The following is a 20,742-nucleotide window of genomic DNA, read 5'->3' as shown; positions in this document are numbered from 1 at the left end:
CACAATGTAACTACATAAACACCGGCATTGGGTGAAGTAGACAGGAGTGTAGTGTTAATGAAGTCATTCCAGACGAGGGACATTTAGCAGTCTAGTAGCAGCGGGTGGTGTGGCGATGGTGGTGTGGTGGTGGTGGTGGGGGCAGTGGTGGTGGGGGCGGTGGTGCTGCAGCGGCCTGGTGCTGGTGGTGGTGGGGCAGTCTAGTGGAGGCGGTGGTGGCGGTGGGGGCGCTGGTGGTTGTGGTGGGGATGGTGGTGGTTGTGGTGGGGACGGTGGTGGTTGTGGTGGGGTCGGTGGTGGGTTGTGGTGAGGGCCGTGGTGGTTGTGGTGGGGACGGCGGTGGTTGTGGTGAGGGCCGTGGTGGTTGTGGTGGGGACGGCGGTGGTTGTGGTGAGGGCCGTGGTGGTTGTGGTGAGGACGGTTGAGGTCATGGTGGGGACGGTGGTGGTTGTGGTGGGGACGGTGGTGGTTGTGGTGAGGGCCGTGGTGGTTGTGGTGGGGACGGTGGTGGTTGTGGTGAGGGCCGTGGTGGTTGTGGTGGGGCCGTGGTGGTTGTGGTGGGGCCGTGGTGGTTGTGGTGGGGACGGTGGTGGTTGTGGTGAGGGCCGTGGTGGTTGTGGTGGGGTCGGTGGTGGGTTGTGGTGAGGGCCGTGGTGGTTGTGGTGAGGGCCGTGGTGGTTGTGGTGGGGACGGTGGTGGTTGTGGTGAGGGCTGTGGTGGTTGTGGTGAGGACGGTTGAGGTCATGGTGGGGACGGTGGGGGTTGTGGTGGGGACGGTGGTGGTTGTGGTGGGGATGGTGGTGGTTGTGGTGAGGGCCGTGGTGGTTGTGGTGAGGGCCGTGGTGGTTGTGGTGGGGACGATGGTGGTTTTGGTGGGGACGGTGGTGACTTTGGAGGGGATGGTGGTGGTTGTGGTGGGGACGGTGGTGGTTGTGGTGAGGACGGTGGTGGTTGTGGTGAGGACGGTGGTGGTTGTGGTGAGGGCGGTGGTGGTTGTGGTGGGGACGGTGGTGGTTGTGGTGGGGACGGTGGTGGTTGTGGTGGGGATGGCGGTGGTTGTGGTGGGGACGGTGGTGGTTGTGGTGAGGACGGTGGTGGTTGTGGTGAGGGCCGTGGTGGTTGTGGTGAGGGCCGTGGTGGTTGTGGTGAGGACGGTGGTGGTTGTGGTGAGGACGGTGGTGGTTGTGGTGAGGGTGGTGGTGGTTGTGGTGAGGGCCGTAGTGGTTGTGGTGAGGGCCGTGGTGGTTGTGGTGGGGACGGTGGTGGTTGTGGTGAGGACGGTGGTGGTTGTGGTGAGGGCCGTGGTGGTTGTGGTGAGGGCCGTGGTGGTTGTGGTGAGGGCCGTGGTGGTTGTGGTGGGGACGGTGGTGGTTGTGGTGAGGACGGTGGTGGTTGTGGTGAGGGCCGTGGTGGTTGTGGTGAGGGCCGTGGTGGTTGTGGTGAGGGCCGTGGTGGTTGTGGTGAGGGCCGTGGTGGTTGTGGTGGGGACGGTGGTGGTTGTGGTGTGGACGGTGGTGGTTGTGGTGGGGACGGTGGTGGTTGTGGTGAGGACGGTGGTGGTTGTGGTGAGGGCGGTGGTGGTTGTTGGGAGGGCCATGGTGGTTGTGGTGAGGGTGATGGTGGTTGTGGTGGGGATGGTGGTGGTTGTGGTGAGGGCCGTGGTGGTTGTGGTGAGGACGGTGGTGGTTGTGGTGGGGATGGTGGTGGTTATGGTGGGGACGGTGGTGGTGATCAGGGATTAACTCAAAACTTAGTCAAAAAGGTACATTTTAAGGAACGCCTGAAAGGTGAAGACAGGCAGAGCGGTTTAAGGAGGGGATTCCACAGCTTAAGGCCAAAAACCTGGGACGAAATGAAGTGGGTGCACAGGAGGCCAGAATTGGAGAGAAGCAGAGTTGTCAGTTTGGAGAAGGCTAAAGACACAGAAAGGGAGAAGCTCATAAAGGAACTTTAATACATACATGGGAATTTTAAAATTGTAGCTGGATCAAATGTCAATAGAGACTTATGAACACAGGAGCGATTGGAGAACAGGGCTTGGTTCCGATTGGGATGTGGGCAGCAGATTTTTGGATGCCCAAGTCGTTGGCCCAGCGAGTCTGCACCGACCCTCTGAAAGAGCACGCAACCAAGGCCCACTCCCCCACAGGGCATTTTTTTAGTACGGCTAATTCACCTAACCATTTTTTTTATTCGTATCGCTGGCTGGGCCTGCATTTATTGCCCATCTCTGAGGGCATTTAAGAGTCAACCCCACATTGCTGTGGATCTGAAGTCACATGTAGGCCAGACCAGGTAAGGATGGCAAATTTCCTTCCCTAAAGAATATTGGTGAAGCAGATGGGTTTTTAACGATAATTGACAATGGTTCCATGGTCACCATTAGACTTTTAATTTTTTTATTGAATTCAAAGTTCACCATCTGCCATGCCAGGATTTCGACCCGGGTCCCGAGAGCATTACTCTGAGTCTCTGGATTACTAGTCCAGTGACAATACCACTATTCCACTGCCTCCCCATAACCTGCACATATTTGGACTATGGGAAGAAACTGGACCACCCGGAGGAAACGCTCGCAGGCACGGGAGAACATGCAAACTCCATACAGACAGTCACGTAAGGCCAGACTGAAACCTGGCTCTCTGGTGCTGTGAGGCAGCAGTGCTAACCACTGTGCCACTGTGCCGCCCTGTGGGACTGAGCATGGTAGCACAATGAGTAGCACTGTTGCTTCACAGCGGCAGGTCCCAGGTTTGATTCCCGGCTTGGGTCACTGTCTCTGCTGTGTCTGCGTGGGTTTCCTCCGGGTGCTCCGATTTTCTCCCACAAGTCCCGAAAGACGTGCTGTTAGGTAATTTGGACATTCTGAATTCTCCCTCTTTGTACCCGAACAGGCGCTGCAGTGTGGTTATAGAACATAGAACAGTACAGCACAGAACAGGCCCTCCGGCCCTCGATGTTGTGCCGAGCAATGATCACCCTACTCAAACCCACGTATCCACCCTATACCCGTAACCCAACAACCCCCCTTAACCTTACTTTTTAGGACACTACGGGCAACTTAGCATGGCCAATCCACCTAACCCGCACATCTTTGGACTGTGGGAGGAAACCGGAGCACCCGGAGGAAACCCACGCACACACGGGGAGGACGTGCAGACTCCGCACAGACAGTGACCCAGCCGGGAATCGAACCTGGGACCCTGGAGCTGTGAAGCATTTATGCTAACCACTATGCTACCGTGCTGCCCTCATGGTGACTGGGGGATTTTCACAGTAACTTCATTGCAGTGTTAATGTAAGCTTACTTGTGACAATAAAGATTATCATTATTAATTATGTCCACATGGTGAGGTAAGAGAGCACATGACCCAGACCCTGGAGTCAGTTTGCTACTGAGCAGAAACGTGTGTGGACTGACACATGGAGACAGCTCTACCCTTTACTGTACTTGTTTAAATAGTTCTTGTAGTTGATAAAGACTCACAGTTAACCTACAGAAGACTAAGGAGACTTCTTTAATACATACCAGTCTGTAACTAACACACCACAACATCAGCCATAAATGATGGACAATCAATCTGAGAGTACGGAAGCGTTAGCAATCGAGAGAGGTAGTGCTGAGATGGAACTGAGGAGTATTGTGTTCAGTTTTGGTCTCCTTACTTGAGAAAGGACGTACTGGCGCTGGAGGGTGTGCAGAGGAGATTCACGAGGTTAACCCCAGAGCTGAAGGGGTTGGATTATGAGGAGAGGTTGAGTAGACTGGGACTGTACTCGTTGGAATTTAGAAGGATGAGGGGGGATTTTATCAAAACATTTAAAATTATGAAGGGAATAGATAGGAGAGATGCGGGCAGGTTGTTTCCACTGGCGGGTGAAAGCAGAACTAGGGGGCATAGCCTCAAAATAAGGGGAAGTAGATTTAGGACTGAGTTTAGGAGGAACTTCTTCACCCAAAGGGTTGTGAATCTATGGAATTCCTTGCCCAGTGAAGCAGTTGAGGCTCCTTCATTAAATGTTTTTAAGGTAAAGATAGATAGTTTTTTGAAGAAAAAAGGGATTAAGGGTTATGGTGTTCGGGCCGGAAAGTGGAGCTGAGTCCACAAAAGATCAGCCATGATCTCATTGAATGGCGGAGCAGGCTTGAGGGGCCAGATGGCCTACTCCTGCTCCTAGTTCTTGTGTTACCAGCATGCATGTAGATTGTCATGTCATAAGTTCAGATGAAGTCACATGGGGCTGTTCACAGTAGCTTCATTGCAGTGTTAATGTAAGCCTACTTGTGACAATAAAGATTATTCTTATTATTATGCAGATGAGGGTAATAGGAGGGACCCAGGGATAGATTCTTGGGAGAATTCAAAGGTAATGGTGCAGGGGACAGGAAGACAAGCGATTGCAGGAGATTAAAATAAGGATGTAACATGATGTTGGAATGCAGCAGAGCACGTGAACTGTGTGCTACACCTTTCAGAGGAAATGCAGTAAATCGCTGAGTGACAATGGTAATATCAGACACGGCAGAAATAAGTGTAGTTTTGAAAATTATGCAGCAGATGGCGCCAATGATCTTTCAAAACAGATTAATTTCAGTTCCTAAACTCTACATGTACAAATCAGTGTAAGTGCCCCATTATTACGTTCCAGTTGAACTATCAGTTGTCATTTGATTAAACCAAAAGATATCCATGCAATTTTTTATGTTCCACCATGTTGTGTTTTGGTTTAAATCTTTTCCCATTTCTCCTACCCTCCCAGCCCTGAGACTTCTCCTCATCCCAGCAGAACAGCTCCATAAGGTTACAACAAAAATGAGCATATCAGAAATATCTACAACCTCTGTCAACTCTATTTTGCGAATAGCTGAAGGAGTAGAATTAAATAAATATTAACCCCCCCTCCAAAAAAAGATGAATGATCCACATTCACAAGACAACCAGCCCAGTGGCTTGAAAAATATGAAAATAATATCAGCATGTTGGCCAATTTGTGTACCAGACAGTCTTGGGCATGAATGTAGGATGAGCTGGTTGTTCTCTCTCAGCTACCTTTGATTTTAAAGGCCCAAATCTTCTGGTCTCCAAATCGTTAGAGATGAGAAATCCGATGTGCATTTTCCTGCTGCCCCGGTGCCCTGTATGTATGTCTCCAAGTCTGAGCTAGAGTCAGAAACTTGGGTGATATCCATACGACATGCCTGGATAATTACCCAGGAATTGTTAGCCATTTTAAAACCTGGCCCAACACCTGGGCCGCTCCATAACTGACCCCTGCCAATCTCTGCTCCCCCGACACCCAACTGCCCTATTACCTCACTAAACATCTGACCAACACTCTCCAGCCATGTGACTTCCCCCAATCAGACTTGACCAGTCCAAGACTAGCACCCCCGATTCCACAAGTACCCGCCTGGCCTGACCTAACTACCGCCTGGCCTGACCTAACTACCACCTGACTGTCCTCCGACCGACTACATCCCCAATCAAACCTGGCAAGTTAAGGCACGGGAGTGTGGCAAGGCTGGATGACATTTATTGTAATGCAAGGAGTCTTGCCCCTGTGGCGGCACTTGACTCAGACTGCAGCCATCACGCCGGGTTCACGAAAAAAAAAAGGATAAGTGTTCCACGCTGTTGAAAACTTAGCCCATCGGTACATTGTTTTTGAGAGGGCGGAGCATTGCAAAAGCGTCGCCGCCTCCAATTTTGCCGCATACGGGGATTCTCCGGCCTATCGGCGAATGCGATTTTGCCGTTGGCGACAAGAGAATCCTGCCCCATGTCTTATAAATTTGATTGACCTTTTTAAGGACGGAACTACTGTGTAGATGAGGGCAGTGCTGTTGATGTAGTCTACACAGACTTCAGTAAGGCTTTTGACAAGATCTCACATGGGAAACTGGTCAAGCTGGTAAGAGCCTACAGGATCCAGGATCCAAAATGACCTTACTGGCAGGAGGCAGAGGGTGATGGTCGAAGGTTGTTTTTGTGACTGGACGCCTGTGTCCATTGGTGTTCAACAGGGATCGGTGCTGGTCCCTTGCTGTTTGTAGTGTACATTAATGATCTGGAAGTGAATATAGGAGGTATGATCAGTAACTTTGCAGATGACACAAAAATTGGTGGTGTGGTAAATAGTGAGGAGGAAAGGATGATATAGACAGGCTGGTTAGATGGGCAAAATAGTAGCAAATTGAATTTAACACTGAAAATTGTGAGGTAATGCATTTTCGGATTACTAACAAGACAACAGAATATACAATGAATGGTAGGACCCTAGGAAGTACAGAGGATCAAAGCGGCCTCGGTGTGCAAGTCCATAAATCCCTGAAGACAGCAGGACAGGCAGATAAGGTGGTTAAGAAGGTCTATGTAATACTTGCCTTTATTAGCCGAGGCATTGAATATAAGAACAGGACGGTTATGTTGGAGCTGTATAAAATGCTGCTTAGGCCCCAGCTGGAGTACTGTGTCCAGTTCTGGTCACCACTCTATAGGAAGTGACTGCACTGGAGCGGGTGCAGAGGAGATTCACCAGGATGTTACTTAGGCTGGAGCGTTTCAGCTATCAAGGGAGACTGGATAGGCTGGGGTTGCTTTCCTTGGACCAGAGAAGGCTGACGGGGGGCCTGATTGAGATGTATACAATTATAAAGGGCATAGATAGGGTGGATAGGAAGGTACTTTTCATCTTTGTGGAGGGGTCAATAACCAGGGGCATAGGTTTAAGGTGAGTTTTCGAGGCGATTTGAGGAGAAACCTTTCACCCAGAGGTTGGATGGAATCTGGAACTTACTGCCTGAAAGGGTGGTCGAGGTTAGGGTTAGGGAGGTATTTGAGAAGTATTTAGTTGAGCTCTTGAAATGCCATAGCGCACAAGGCTACGGACCAAGTGCTAGAAAATGGTATTAAAGTAAATAGGTGCTTGATAGTCGGCGCAGACACGATGGGTCGAAGGGTTTCTTTCTGTGCTGCAAAAACTCTATGACTATGACGTTGGTGGAGGCAGTAGTGAGAGGCTCATCTGTCACTGTGGCACTCAGAATTTGTGCTCAGGGCAGACAGGCAGAGGAGAGGTGGTGCACTGAGAGGTGCCCCCCTCCCTGTTATGGCGGCAGCAGCTGCTCATCCACTGTTGTGAGGTTCTGAATCTGACTGCAGGCTTCTGGTACCCATCTCATCCTGACTCTGGGCCCGGGAATCAGAGACAATGCAATGGAATGCTGGTCAGAATGCAGTCCCAATATGCCATCAGTGCACTGCTGAGTTCGGCCCTCAATGACAGTCACCACTCCCTCATTGGAAGAAGCCAAGTGATTGGAAGAGTGAGTGATTGCAGAACACATGGACTGGATGTGCCAGTGTGCACAACCCATTTGGAATTTCTGTCACATCTCCATGTACTTCACACTGCACATACAGCGTCCGACACCTCACCGACGACTCCTGGGTTTTGTCATCAGCCTGGAGTGACTCCAACACTCTTCTGAATGCCACAGGGCTGCCACATCTCATTGTCTGATTACTGGTCTGGGGACTGTGATCTAATTGAATTAGTGTCCGTGGATCCTTTAGAGCCAATTCACATCTACCAAGCAAGGTGCATGAATCTGTGTTGGTGTTAGGTCCAGGAGTAGACTGTGGCACTGCACCTTCTGAGGCCTCCTCCTCCTCAGAGATTAACATTGGCCCCTCAGGACTAGTGACTGCAACTGTCAAGATTTCACCTGTGGGGTGAAAAGTCAGAAACGTCAGAAAAGGACTAAATTCAATTCATAAGATTAGATTAGATTAGTTTAGATTTATTGTCACGTGTACCGAGGAAGAGTGAAAATTATTGTTCTTCATGCAGTCCAGACAGATCGATCCATACATGAAAACATGCGATAAATACATGGGGATACGTAATGAAAATACATAAACATAGACAGTGGGTGAAGTATACGGTAGATAGAGGTACAACTGTACAGAAGATGTGTCGAAAGATCAGTTCAGTCCATAAGATCAGTTCAGACCCTAAGAGAGTCATTCCGGAGTCTGGTAACAGTGGAGAAGAAGCTGTTTTGGAATCTATTGGTGCGTGTTCTCAAACTTTTGTATCTTCTGCCTGATGGAAGAGGTTGGAAGAGAGAAGAACCCAGGTGAGAGGGGTCTTTGATTATGATTGTTCATAAGGGAGCAAGAAAAGCAAATATTAATTGATAAATGTAGTAGGTTTATTTTGAAAAAAAAGTATGTGTTCCCCTGACAATAGTCATGATAATTGCCTCCCACTTCCATGCCTGCTGCCTGCATCATTCCGTTCCTTTGCTTCAGTAGCTGCAGCTGAGGCCAGTTGTTAAATATTCAGCACCTGCAATGTGCGAGTTGCCTGTGGTAGTACATTAAATTGGGAGCATTACCTAGGGCCCATGCTGCCTGTATACCTGTGAATCATCAAATTTCAGTCCCTATGTTACCTTTCCTTCCAGTTCAATTTTCTGACAGAGGGCTGTTTGTGGCTTTGTGGCCTTGTGACTGTTTGTATCATTTTCAAGGATTGTCAGTCTTTTTTGTGCATCAAACTTCATGAGCTGGATACAGTACACAAGGTAAGGCAGGATTTTGCAGTTGTTTCGGGATTGCACGGCATTGGGAATAGAAAATAAAAGCCTGATGAGTGGTGAAGGCAGAAGTCTCACCTCCTTTTGTGTCTCCAGCTATTTTCAGTGCAGCAGGAAAGGGGACGGTTCAGAAACCCCACACACCAATCTGGAAGTCTGCATTTCAGAACTTCTGCAATTTTCAGCAAAGTAGCCTTGTTTTGCAGGCCTTCTTAAATCATGCCTGTATAGCGGAAGAGTGAACCATGAATTTGAGATGGGAAGAGCGAGTACAAATAGTATTGCCTCCTTTACAGATCATTGTGAAATGCTGTGGCCTGAGTTATATCAATGTTTACTAAAGTGAGTGATGACAGTGCTACTTTTCAAATTGATTATCCACTGGATTTAAAGTGCTATTCTACATTGTACAATATTGAAAAAACTAGTCCAGTGTGAGATTCAGAGAAAATTGTTTAAACTCTCCCCATTTCTGCCAATCATTCTTTGCAGAACACCTCAACCACCTGTTTGGCTCTTTAAAAGCTTTGACAGCTTTTTGAGCTTTTGGTTGTTTTTGGTTTAATGGCACTCACCACTTCTGTACTTGATGGCTTATTTGTATAATTGAACTGGAAAATGTGAATGCATTGGTTTAACAGCTTATGAGCTTTTGAAGAGGATAAAATTAAGTGCCTTCACAAATGATGTTTGTTTATTTTGACAGATTTATGAGATTTTTGACAACTTCCAATTATTACGGTATTGGGCTTGTGAGTTCTGTTTATAAAGTAGATACTGAGAGAATGGGTTTGGGGGGGTGAAGGTGTGTGAGGGGGTAACAGGAGGTGAGGGTTAAGGGACTTTAGAAGATGATGAAGCATATTGAGAGTATTAAAGAGAGGTTAAAGGGGGTGAAGTTGACGGGCATTGCCGTGATTTAAAGAACTGGGCTGATGCCTTTGGGAATGCAGGCAGGTCTTTTAACCTGGCTAGCATGGCATTAACCTGCCTCCAGCTGGCATCAGGCCTGACTCCAGGTCACCCTGCCCTCCAGAAGATGAGATTCCAGGCTGCTGGCCCTGCTGGGATGGAGGGAGTATTGGGAGATGAGGAAATTCTTGATTCCTGATTTTTGCCTCGATGAGGTGGGAATCAGGAATTAGCACCGTGCAGATAGCAGTTCAGAAGGCAAACGGTGTGTTGGCCTTCATTGTAAGAGGACTTTAGTACAGGAGCAAGATTGTCTTACTACACCTGTACAGGGTCCAGGTGAGCCCAGACCTGGAATACTGTTTGCAGTTTTGGTTTCCTTACTTAAGAATGGATATACTTGCCATTGAGACAGTGCAGCGAAGGTTCACCAGACTGATTCCTGGGATGGCAGGAATGTTGTCTGAGGAGAAACTGGGTTGTCTAGGCGGAACGCCAAATTCCCCATCCTCGCTAGCAGCGGTAGCGGGATGGACTCGCAACAGAGAATCTGGGCCATTACCTGAATGGTGAGAGATTGCAGAGCTCTGATATGCAGAGGCATTAGGATTTCCTAGTGTATGAATCACAAAAAGTTAGTATGCAGAGACAGCAAATTATTAGAAAAGTTAATCAAGAACAGAGTTGACTGGAGTGGACTGGGATAGGAGTGTAGCAGGAAAGATGTTTTATTAGCAATGGCAAACGTTTCTGAATATAGCTCATGACTCACAACAAAAATATATTCCAGTGAGGAAGAAAGATTCGAGGAAGGGGATACATCAACTATGGTTATGTTTTTTTAAATTGGGTAGTGGGGGAGGGGTCATTGTGGGAGCCGGTAGAGGTGGCATCTTGGAAGGGCATGAGCCTGAGGGCTTTGTTGACAGCACCTTTGCCGTTCTCGCTGTTTTGTTATGCTCTTGACGTAGCATAAGCCGCTTCCTTGATGTGCACTCTGACAAAGGAAGGTTCAGGCTTGGAGATAGCTTTAACACATTTATTAAACTGTTAATGATTCTCCTACTTGGATTCGACTCTCCTGTTAATCCTGCTATAGCTACTCAGACTAACGAACCAGTCTGCTACAATCCACGTGGTGGGTGTGATGTGCTTCAAATCAACCCTTTGTACTCACTGAGTGTGTCCACTGGAAAGAGGAAGATCATGTGTGCTGTGTCCTTATATATGGGTTGGTGTAATGCCCCCATGTGGTAGTGTCACCTCTGTGCGTGTCGTGAATGTCCATTGGTTGTGTCCTATCTTACTGATCTATTGGTTGAATGTCTGTGTTTCATGTCTCTGGTGCTCCCTATAGTGTCTATCTAGTCTACGTGTATTTACATTAACCCCTTGTGTACTTACAGTGATGCATATCACTACATTCCCCCTTTTTATGTGTTACATATTTTCTGTACAGTGTTAAAGAAAATTGAACAGAAACAGGTAGATAAGTGATGCTATTTACAAATCATGATAACAGTGATCATTAAACAATAAGTCCAAATTATATGTATGAGTCCAAAATTCATTAAGTATTATGGTCGAGTGTCTTTCTTGTTTAGTTGGTGAGTTGGTGATGTTGATGGTGGCATGTCCTTGTGAACGCCATCAGTGTCCCTGTGTGTAAGGAACCAAGAAGTGGTCAAATCACTTCATTGTCTGATTTGGAGTCTTTTTTTTCTTCCGATGATTTTGGTAGCGATGTATGCAATCTGTGTCGTCCTGCCATGGTATGTCATTGTATTGAGCTGAGCAGTAACAGTGTCCCTCATTTGCAGAGTTGTACCATGTCATACCAGTCATAGTTCCAGTCTTGTTGTTTTTGTCGTGCTTGTTGTCGATGTTGTTGCCTTTGGTATGCTGCTGGATGTTATCTTTGATGTCGTCGTTGTGTCGGTTGGTTTTGTTGTCGTGTTTGCTGCGCTCAAGGACCACACGTTGTGGATAATACGAGTCCTTCACACAGTTACTCATGTCAGCGGCTTTGTGACATCTTCTGTTTCCTTGAGCGTGCCGTCACTGAGTTCGCGGCGCTCCCCATCTGGAGTCAAGTCCGGCTTACTTGAATCAGCTTTGGCTTGTCGATGCTCCCCATCTGGAGTCTGGTCTGTTTCACCTGAGTCAGTTTTGGCTTCTTGCCTCTTCCCGTCTGGAGTCATTGCAGGTTCACTTGAATCTTCTGACGTTTCTTGATGCTCCATGTCCGGAGTCAAAACGTTCAGGAATTCATTTGCTTGTGGAGAGGCTCGAGCGAATGAGGTTTGAAGTAACGTGGTGTCACCGGAGTCACCAGTAGTCTCACTGTGTTTGTCGAGTGCCTCTATACATTCTAGCTGAGGTCTGTCACGTTGCACATCCGGTATGGGAAGTGGGATGCCGTCGTCATTTGTCGCACATAAAGTGGGTAGAGCCTCAGTGTCTTCTTGTCGTTCACTTGAGCTGGGTAGACTGTCAGAGTCTTCTTCTGGTGGCTTAAATAATCTGGGTGGACTGTCATAGTCGCTTTGTTGTGCACTTGAGCATGGCAGACTTGCATCATCTGCCGCTGGTTGCTCAGAGGAGGTTGCTAGACTCTCATGGTCTTGTTCATGCAAGGACTGTGCTTTGGAGTCTTGCGTTGCTTCTATCGTGGAGACTGTCCACGAGCTCGCTGTGGAGACTTGTGTCACCCGAGTCACTTCTTGTTCATGCAAGGGCTGCGCTCTGGAGTCTTACATGTCTTCTATTGTGGAGTCTGTCCATGAGCTCGCTGCGAAGGCTTGTGTCACTGGAGTCACTTTCTGTGTAGAGACTTTCAGTTGTCTCGCTGTGGAGTCTTTCATCGCTTTCTGTGTGGAGGCTGGGACCCTTCGTGGTGCGTGGACCACTCTCTGTGTGGAGTCGGGAACCCTTTGTGGTGCGTGGACCACTCTCTGTGTGGAGGCTGGGATCCTTCGTGGTGCATGGACCACTCTCTGTGTGGAGTCGGGGACTCTTCGCGGTGTGTGGACCACTCTCTGTGTGGAGTCAGGGACCCTTCGCGTTGCGTGGACCACTCTCTGTGTGGCAGCAGGCTGCTCTCTGTGGGCTTGTACCGCTCTCTGTCTCTTGGCCTCAGGCCGCAACATAATCCTGCACTCACGAGTCGGGATGTCGTATATACTGGACTGAGGATTCCCCAATCCGAAGAACTCGTCGTCGGGGTCGTCAATGTACAACACGTCTAGTTGCGGTTCGGATTTGGTACTGGGGTAGACACCTCCCAAAGTGAAATCTTTGTCTGAGTCGTTGTCTTCCAAGACCATATCATCACGTTTTGTGTCGGAACTGCCATTGGGCTCGCGATGTCCAAAGAAGAATTCAAGGTCTGAGTCATAGTCTTCAAGGACTGTATCATCTCTTTGGGCGGTGCTAACTGCTTGTTGCAGGGTTCTGCGGAGGTTACTTTCAGCTACTGGTCGAATTTCAGGCATTGTGCTGTCGTTCCAGGTGAAAGAATCTGGTTTTACGGCTTAAATTTTTTTTTTTTCGTATTTTGGTCCACTTCCCCATTAAGGTCCAGGGCCTCTGACATCATAAAGCGTGTGACGTAGGTCATAGGAAGTGTTTGCGCATGCGCTTTTCGCTGTTCCTTGGGGCCTTTTTCGCGATTGCGCATGCGCAATCGGACCTTCCCGTTCTGCGCACTTCTCGTGCAACTGCGTATGTGCAGCACCTTTACCAAGATGGCTGCAATTCAAAACTGCAGATTTCTTCAATGGAAAGCCTACCTTCGCCTCGTGGTGAGTTTTGGCGCCTCTTTTACCTTTTCTTCTTGTATGTTCCTCGCAGAATTCTTGGAATTTGTCCAGGACTGCCTGGAAGTCGCTATTGTTTTGCCCCTTTGAGTATTTGAAGGTCTGGAAGATTTCAGCTGCTTCTGTACCCGCCCATTGGTCGTGTCCTATCTTACTGACCTATTGGTTGAATGGCTGTGTGTCATGTCGCTGGTGCTCCCTTTAGTGTCTACCTAGTCTACGTGTATTTACATTAACCCCTTGTGTACTTACAGTGATGCATATCACCATACTCGCCAACTCAGTACTCCACAAGCCCTGTGGTAGTGGAAGTCCTGAGGGTGTGGGGACCAGTGGAGGCAGCACGTGGGGTTGGAGGGGGCGTCGGTGTGATATCTGATCTGTGGCAACCATCGATTTGCTCCAGCGGTGCTGGACAGGGCTTTAGAAGGTGGCAGCAGGCAGGGATCGAGAGATTTGGAGATCTTTTTATTGAGTTTGGAGGAGCTAGGGGAGGAGTTTGAGCTGTGAGGTGGGAACAGGTTCCGGTACCGGCAAGTATGGGATTTTGTTCGGAGGCAGGTCTCGGGCTTTCCTCCCGCAAAGGGGGCTATAGGACAAGGTGATGTCAAAAACAGGAGTTGGGGAGGGGAAGGTCTTGGAAGTATAAAAGGAGCTGATGGAGTGGGAAGGAGTTCCAATAGGGGAGGTGAAGAGGAAGTGGGAAGAAGAGTTGGGAGGGGAGTTGGTTGGTCTATGGGAGGAGGCCCTATGGAGAGTGAATGCACCCTCGTCGATATGCCAGTCTCAGCCTGGTCCAATTCAAGGTGGTCCACAGGGCTCATATGACTGTGGCCTGGATGAGCAGGTTTTCTGAGGAGGTGGAGGACAGATGTGGGCGCTGTGAGGGAGGTCCTGCGAATCATGTGCACATGTTCTGGGCGTGTCCGAGGTTGAGGGGCTTTTGGCAGGGATTTGCGGACATCAAGGGCGGAATTCTCCGCTCCCGCGAAAAATTGGGAAGGCCGTTGTGAACTCGGTCGAGTTTCACAATGGCCTCGGAGGCCGCTCCTCTCACCTTATTCACCCCCACCCGGGGGGCTAGGAGCGGCCCTCCGTAACTCTCGGCCGCCAGGCCTTGACGCTTGCGTCAAGGCGGTGCGTCGAGAATGGCGCGGCCAGTGCGCGGCTGACGTCACGACGGCTGATGGCTCAAACCCGCGCATGCGCGGTTGCCGTCTTCCCCTCCATTGCCCCGCAAGACGTGTTGGCTTGATCTTGCGGGGCGGCGGAGGGTAAAGAGTGTGTCCCTTTGAGACGCCGGCCCGACGATCGGTGGGCACCGATCATGGGCCAGTCCCCTCCCGAGCACGGCCGTGGTAAACTATAAGGGTAAATTATACAAATGGAGAGCAAGGGTTTCTTTAAATATATAAAAAGGAATAAAGAGGCCAAAGTGAACATAGGCCCCTCGGAAAATGAAACTAGGGAAATAATAATGGGGAACCAGGAAATGTCAGAGGAGTTAAACAAATGCTTTGCATCAGTCTTCACAGTGGAAGACAATAAAAACATTCCAAAAATATTAACCACTATTATCTGGGGCTGGTTTGGCACAATGGGTTAAATAGCTGGCTTGCAATACAGAACAATACCAGCAACCTTCCCGAACAGGTGCCGGAATGTGGCGACTAGGGGATTTTCACATTGTAGCCTATTTGTGACAATAAGTGATTATTATATTATTATTAAATAATCAAGGGACAGAAGGAGGGAAGGAAATAAATACAACTATCATTGTTCTCGGGAAACTAATGGGACTAAAGGCCTGTAAGTCCCCTGAACCTGTTGAATTGCATCCCAGGATATTAAAGGAAGTAGCCACAGAGGTGGTGGATGCACTGATAGTAATTTTCCAAGAATGCTTAAATTCTGGGGAAAACTGTCAATGTAACGCCTTTATTATAAAAAGGAGGGAGATAAAAAGCAAGTAACTATAGGCCAGTTATAGGGCAGCGCAGTAGCATTGTGGTTAGCACAATTGCTTCACAGCTCCAGGGTCCCAGGTTCGATTCTGGCTTGGGTCACTGTCTGTGTGGAGTCTGCACATCCTCCCCGTGTGTGCGTGGGTTTCCTCCGGGTGCTTCGGTTTCCTCCCACAGTCCAAAGATGTGCAGGTTAGGTGGATTGGCCATGATAAATTGCCCTTAGTGTCCAAAATTGCCCTTAGTGTTGGGTGGGGTTACTGGGTTATGGGGATAAGGTGGAGGTGTTGACCTTGGGTAGGGTGCTCTTTCCAAGAGCCGGTGCAGATTCGATGGGCCGAATGGCCTCCTTCTCCACTGTAAATTCTATGCTAGCTTAACGTCTGTCATTGGGATAATGTAAGAGTCCATAATAAAGGATGTAATCACAGAGCATTTAGAAATGCATAATATAATCAAGCAGAATCAGCATGGCTTCATCAAGAGGAAATCATGCTTGAAACAATTATCAGAATGGTACTAAGCAGGATAGATGAAGAGGAATCAGTAGATGTAATATATTTGGATTTCCAAAAAGTATGCGATAAGGTACCACCCAAAAAGCCAATTAGTAAGATAAAAGCCCATGGTGTTGGGCATATATATGGTCATGGATAGAGGATTGACTAACTGATGGAAGGCAGAAAGTTGGGATAAGAGAAGCATTTTCAGGATGGCAACCTGTAGCTAGTGGAGTCCCAGAGGGATCGGTGCTGGGGCTACAATCGTTCACAATATATATGAATGATTTTGGCAAGGGAAGTGAATGCACTACTGCCAAGTTTGTGGATGACACAAAAATAGGTGGGAAGGCAAGTGGTGAAGCTGACACAAAGTCTATAGAAGGATATAGGCAGGTTAGGTGAGAGCAAAAACTTGACAGATGGAATATGTGAAGTTATGCACCTTGGTCGGAAGAATAAAGAAGCTGAATATTAAATGGAGAAAGACTACCTAAAACTGTAGCGTGGAGGGATTTGGCGTTCCTCATGCATAAATCACAAAAAGATGGCATGCAAGTTCAGCAGGTAATTGGGAAAGCAAATGGAATATTGACTTTTATTTCAAAGGGAATGGAGTATAAAAATAGGGAAGTTTTGCTTAAAATGTACAAGGCATTAGTTAGCCCACACCTGGAATACTGTGAACAATTTTGATGCCCTTAGCTAAGGAAAGTTATACTGGCATTGGAGGCAGTCCAGAGGAGGTTCAATAGGTTAATCCTGGGTATGGAGGATTTACTTATGGGGAGAGGCCTTTACTCATTGGAGTTTTGAAGAATGAGAGGTGGCCTTATTGAAACATATAAGATTCTCAGGGGGCCTGACAGGGAAGATGCTGAGAGGATATTCCTTCTTTTGGGAGATTTTAGGACCAGAGGGAATAATCAAAGAGTAGGAAGTTAAGACAGAGATTAGGGGAATTTTGTCTCTCAGACAGTAGTGAATTACTGGAATTCTTTGCCGCTGAGAGCTGTGGAGGCTGGGTGATTAAATATCTTCAAGGCTGAGATAGACAGATTTTTAATCAATAAGGGAATCAAGAGTTATAGGGATAAAGCGGAAAGCAGAGTTGAGGATTATATCAGATCTCGTGGAATGGAGCAAACTCGATGGGCTGAGTGGCCTACTTCTGCTCCTCCGTCTTATGGTCTTATTATGTATTGTAAGGGGACTAGAATATATAAATAGGGAGGTTATGCTTCAGTTATACACACCATTGATGGGACCACATATGAAGTATTGTGTACAGTATCCGTCTCTTTATTTTACAAAGGATGTAAATCCATTGGGAGCAGTTCAGAGAAGGTTTACTCCATTAATAGCTGGAATTTGCAGGTTGTCTTCTGAGGAAAGGTTGGAAAGGTTAGGCTTGTATCTGCTGGATTTTAGAAGAGGAACAAATCACTTGATTGAAACATATTAGATCCTGAGGGATCTTGTCAGGAGAGATGTGGAAAGACCACATGTGCTCAGTCCTCTACTGTACTCCCTATACACACATGACTGTGTGGCAAGATTTAACTATAACTCAATTTATAAGTTTGCGGATGATACGACTGTGGTGGGTCGTATCTCAAACAACGACGAATCAGACTGCAGGAGGGTGATAAATCACGTGGTTGCATGATGTACTGAAAACAACCTCTCTAAATGTCAGAAAGACCAAGGAACTGATCATCAACTTCAGGAAGCGTTGCACGACACACACTCCTGTCTGCATCAATGGCTCCAAAGTGGAGATGGTCGATAGCTTTAAGTTCCTGGGGGTCACCATCACCAAAAGTCTGTCCTGGTCCACTCACGTTGATGCAACAGTCAAGAAAGCTCAACAACGTCTCTACTTCCTATGGAAGTTAAAAAAATTTAGCATGTCTGCCTCAATTCTCACAAACTTCTACAGATGTGCGATAGAGAGCATCCTCTCTGATTGCATCACAGCCTGGTATGGCAACTGCTCGGTCCAAGATCGCAAGAAACTGCAGAGTGTGGTGAACTTAGCCCAGCGCATCACACAAGCTTTCCACCTCCACATTGATTCTGTATACACCTCCCGCTGCCTCAGGAAGGCAGACAGTATTATCAGGCACCCCTCCCACCCAGGGATTGCCATCTTCCAGACCCTTCCATCAGGCAGAAGATACAGAAGTCTGAAGACCCACACATCCAGACGTAGGAACAGCTTCTTTCCCACAGCTACTAGACTCCTCAACGACTCCCCTCGGACTGATCTGTTCCCTGTAAGAACACTATTCACGATGCCCTATGCTGCTCCTGCTTATGTATATGCTTTGTTGGCCCCTTGTTCTGCACTGTAACCAACCACTGTTTGTCGATGTACTATTTGTCAATGTTCTCTGTTGATTATTCTCTTTGTCTACTATGTACATACTGTATACGTTCCCTCGGCCACAGAAAAATACTTTTCACATATTTCCGTACATGTGACAATAAATCAAATCAATCAATCAGTCAATCAGAATGTTTATTCTGGTGGGAGAATGCAGAACTAGAATTTGTTTTCTCTCAGGGGGTTGTGAGTCTTTGGAACTCTATTTCAAAAAAAGGTGGAAGCAGAGTCTTTAATTAGCTTTAAGGCAGAGGTACAACGATTCATGATAAGTAAGGGGTGGAAGTTTAGGTGGGAGGATGAAGTTGAGGTTACAATCAGTTAAGCCATGATCTTAGGCTCAAGGGGCCAAGTATGTTCCTAGAAGCTCCTGCTCCTAGTACATATGTTTAAACCTATGTCCGTATGCAGGAGAACCAGGAGGGCCGTGTTCCTCACAGATGTCGCATGCAGCACCACATCAAAAGCTATCAAAAGGAAGTCAAATGCTGGCCTGCAATATCACTTGCCTTAAGACTCAGATTTTTATCTTGAATTTACTCTCACTTCATTTTTGTCCAATACTTCTTTATTCCCTCTCCTTTAAGCTTTGGCAGAGCATGCGTTCCAAGCCTTTCTAAAGATTGCACGGATTCTTTGTCACTTATTCTGACAATTAGCTTTAACAGCTCGTATCTTTTCAACTTCAGCTGCATGTAATTTTTCTCTCTCAGAATGATTCCAAATTTGCAGTATGTTTGAATCATTATATTGATGCACTGCCCATGGAATGAAAAAGCACACAATGCCTTGGGCCAACATACTGTTAATTTCGACCAGACTGCCCACTTTTAGATAACAAGGGGTGGCACGGTGGCACAGTGGTTAGTGCTGCTGCCTCACAGTACCAGGGACCCGGGTTCAATTCCAGCCTGTGTGTGTGGAGTTTGCATGTTCTCCCTGTGTCTGCATGGGTTTCCTCCAGGTGCTCCGGTTTCTTCCCACAGTCCAAAGATGCACAAGTTGGGCTGATTGGCCATGATAAATTGCCCCTTAGCATTCAAAAGGTTAGGTTGGGGGACTATGTTATAGGAATGGGGTGGGGGCAGGGGGCTCATGAGGTAGGGTGCTCTTTCGGAGGAATGATGCAGGCTCAATGGGCCAAATGGCCTCCTCTGCACTGTAGGGATTCTATGATTCTATGTCCTTTAGCTTCTTTCATAATTTCTCAGTGTAAATTTGAACATTTCAAAGTAGCCAAGAACAATCTGCAGCAAAATCTTTGAAATGAGACACTGATTGGCTTGTCCATGTGTTATGGGCCAGGGTTTAGAAAACTCCAAAGTATATGATGGAGTTCACCTGACCTACAGCGTTTAATAGATTTTGGTTATGATGAGCACAAGGGCCTGTCTTTCAGGTGTTATTCAACAGAGCTCTTAAGCACTTTTGATGAAAAATAAAGTTTATTCTACGAATTCAGTTAACATTTCTATAAACACACACACAGTAAGCATTTTTATCAATGACAAACATAAATACCCCAAACAGCTACAACACTCTATGTATAACCCTTAATAAATTCCCCTTTAAGCTGTCCCAATTTGATAAAAAGATCCCATAGACCAGAAAACGCTTTTCAAACGTGTGGCCCAGCACACAGCACTCAAGACCTGGAATAGGTACTTCTTGTTTCCTGTCCAAAACAGCAGGTGTGAATTCCTTCCAGAAAAGACTTTTAATTTATCATGTAACCTGGAGATAGCTTTTGTCTCCAAAAGAGAAAGAGAGACTCCAGGGTTCTTGTCTGTCTGAATACAGCACCCAAATGTGAAAACGAAAGCAGAAAATCTCAGAGCCACACAACAGCTCAAACCAAAACAAAAGTAAAACCCAGAGCCACAGCTCAGCTCCAGCCACACAATGACATCACTGAAGCCATTTGATAAGACTAAACATTTCTTAAAGGGACACTCACAGGACACGTGAATGTCAAAATACCAGGGAAGGAAGTGTGAAAGATGGCAGGATTCATAATTAGACCTATTTCGTTTCTGCAGAAGTAAATGAAAAACAAATGCAGAGACATGTATAATGGGACTTATGCGGCAGGATTCTCTGTCCCGCCACACCAGAAATCGGGATTCTCTATCTCGCCAGCTGGCTAATGGGGTTTCCCATTGTGAGCAGCCCCACACCGTCGGGAAATCCCCGGGCTGCCAGGGAAATGGAGAATCCCGACAGCTGACAATCAAGCCCTTGATTTTTAACACTATTATACAAAATCAAAGTTAACGTCCAGTAGTCCATTTACTCTAAGTTAAAAGCAAGTTACTGCAGATGCTGGAATCTGAAACAAAAACAGAAAATTCTGGACAATCTCAGCAGGTCTGACAGCATGAGCGAGATTATTCCAGCCGCGCCGGGTCAGAGAATCGGCGGTGGGGGGTTGGGGGGGGGGGGGGGGGGCGAGGCCCTCCTTGGTCCTTCCTGCATGTTGGACCCTTGCCGCTGCCTGTCCTCAATCCTCCGGGTCCTCCTCGGGCTCATCCTCCAGCCCCTCCTGAACCTCTTC

This window comes from Scyliorhinus canicula, chromosome 8 (genome assembly GCF_902713615.1).
Source record: "Scyliorhinus canicula chromosome 8, sScyCan1.1, whole genome shotgun sequence".
NCBI classification, from domain to species: domain Eukaryota; kingdom Metazoa; phylum Chordata; class Chondrichthyes; order Carcharhiniformes; family Scyliorhinidae; genus Scyliorhinus; species Scyliorhinus canicula.
Note: the sequence above shows the minus strand (reverse complement) of the source record.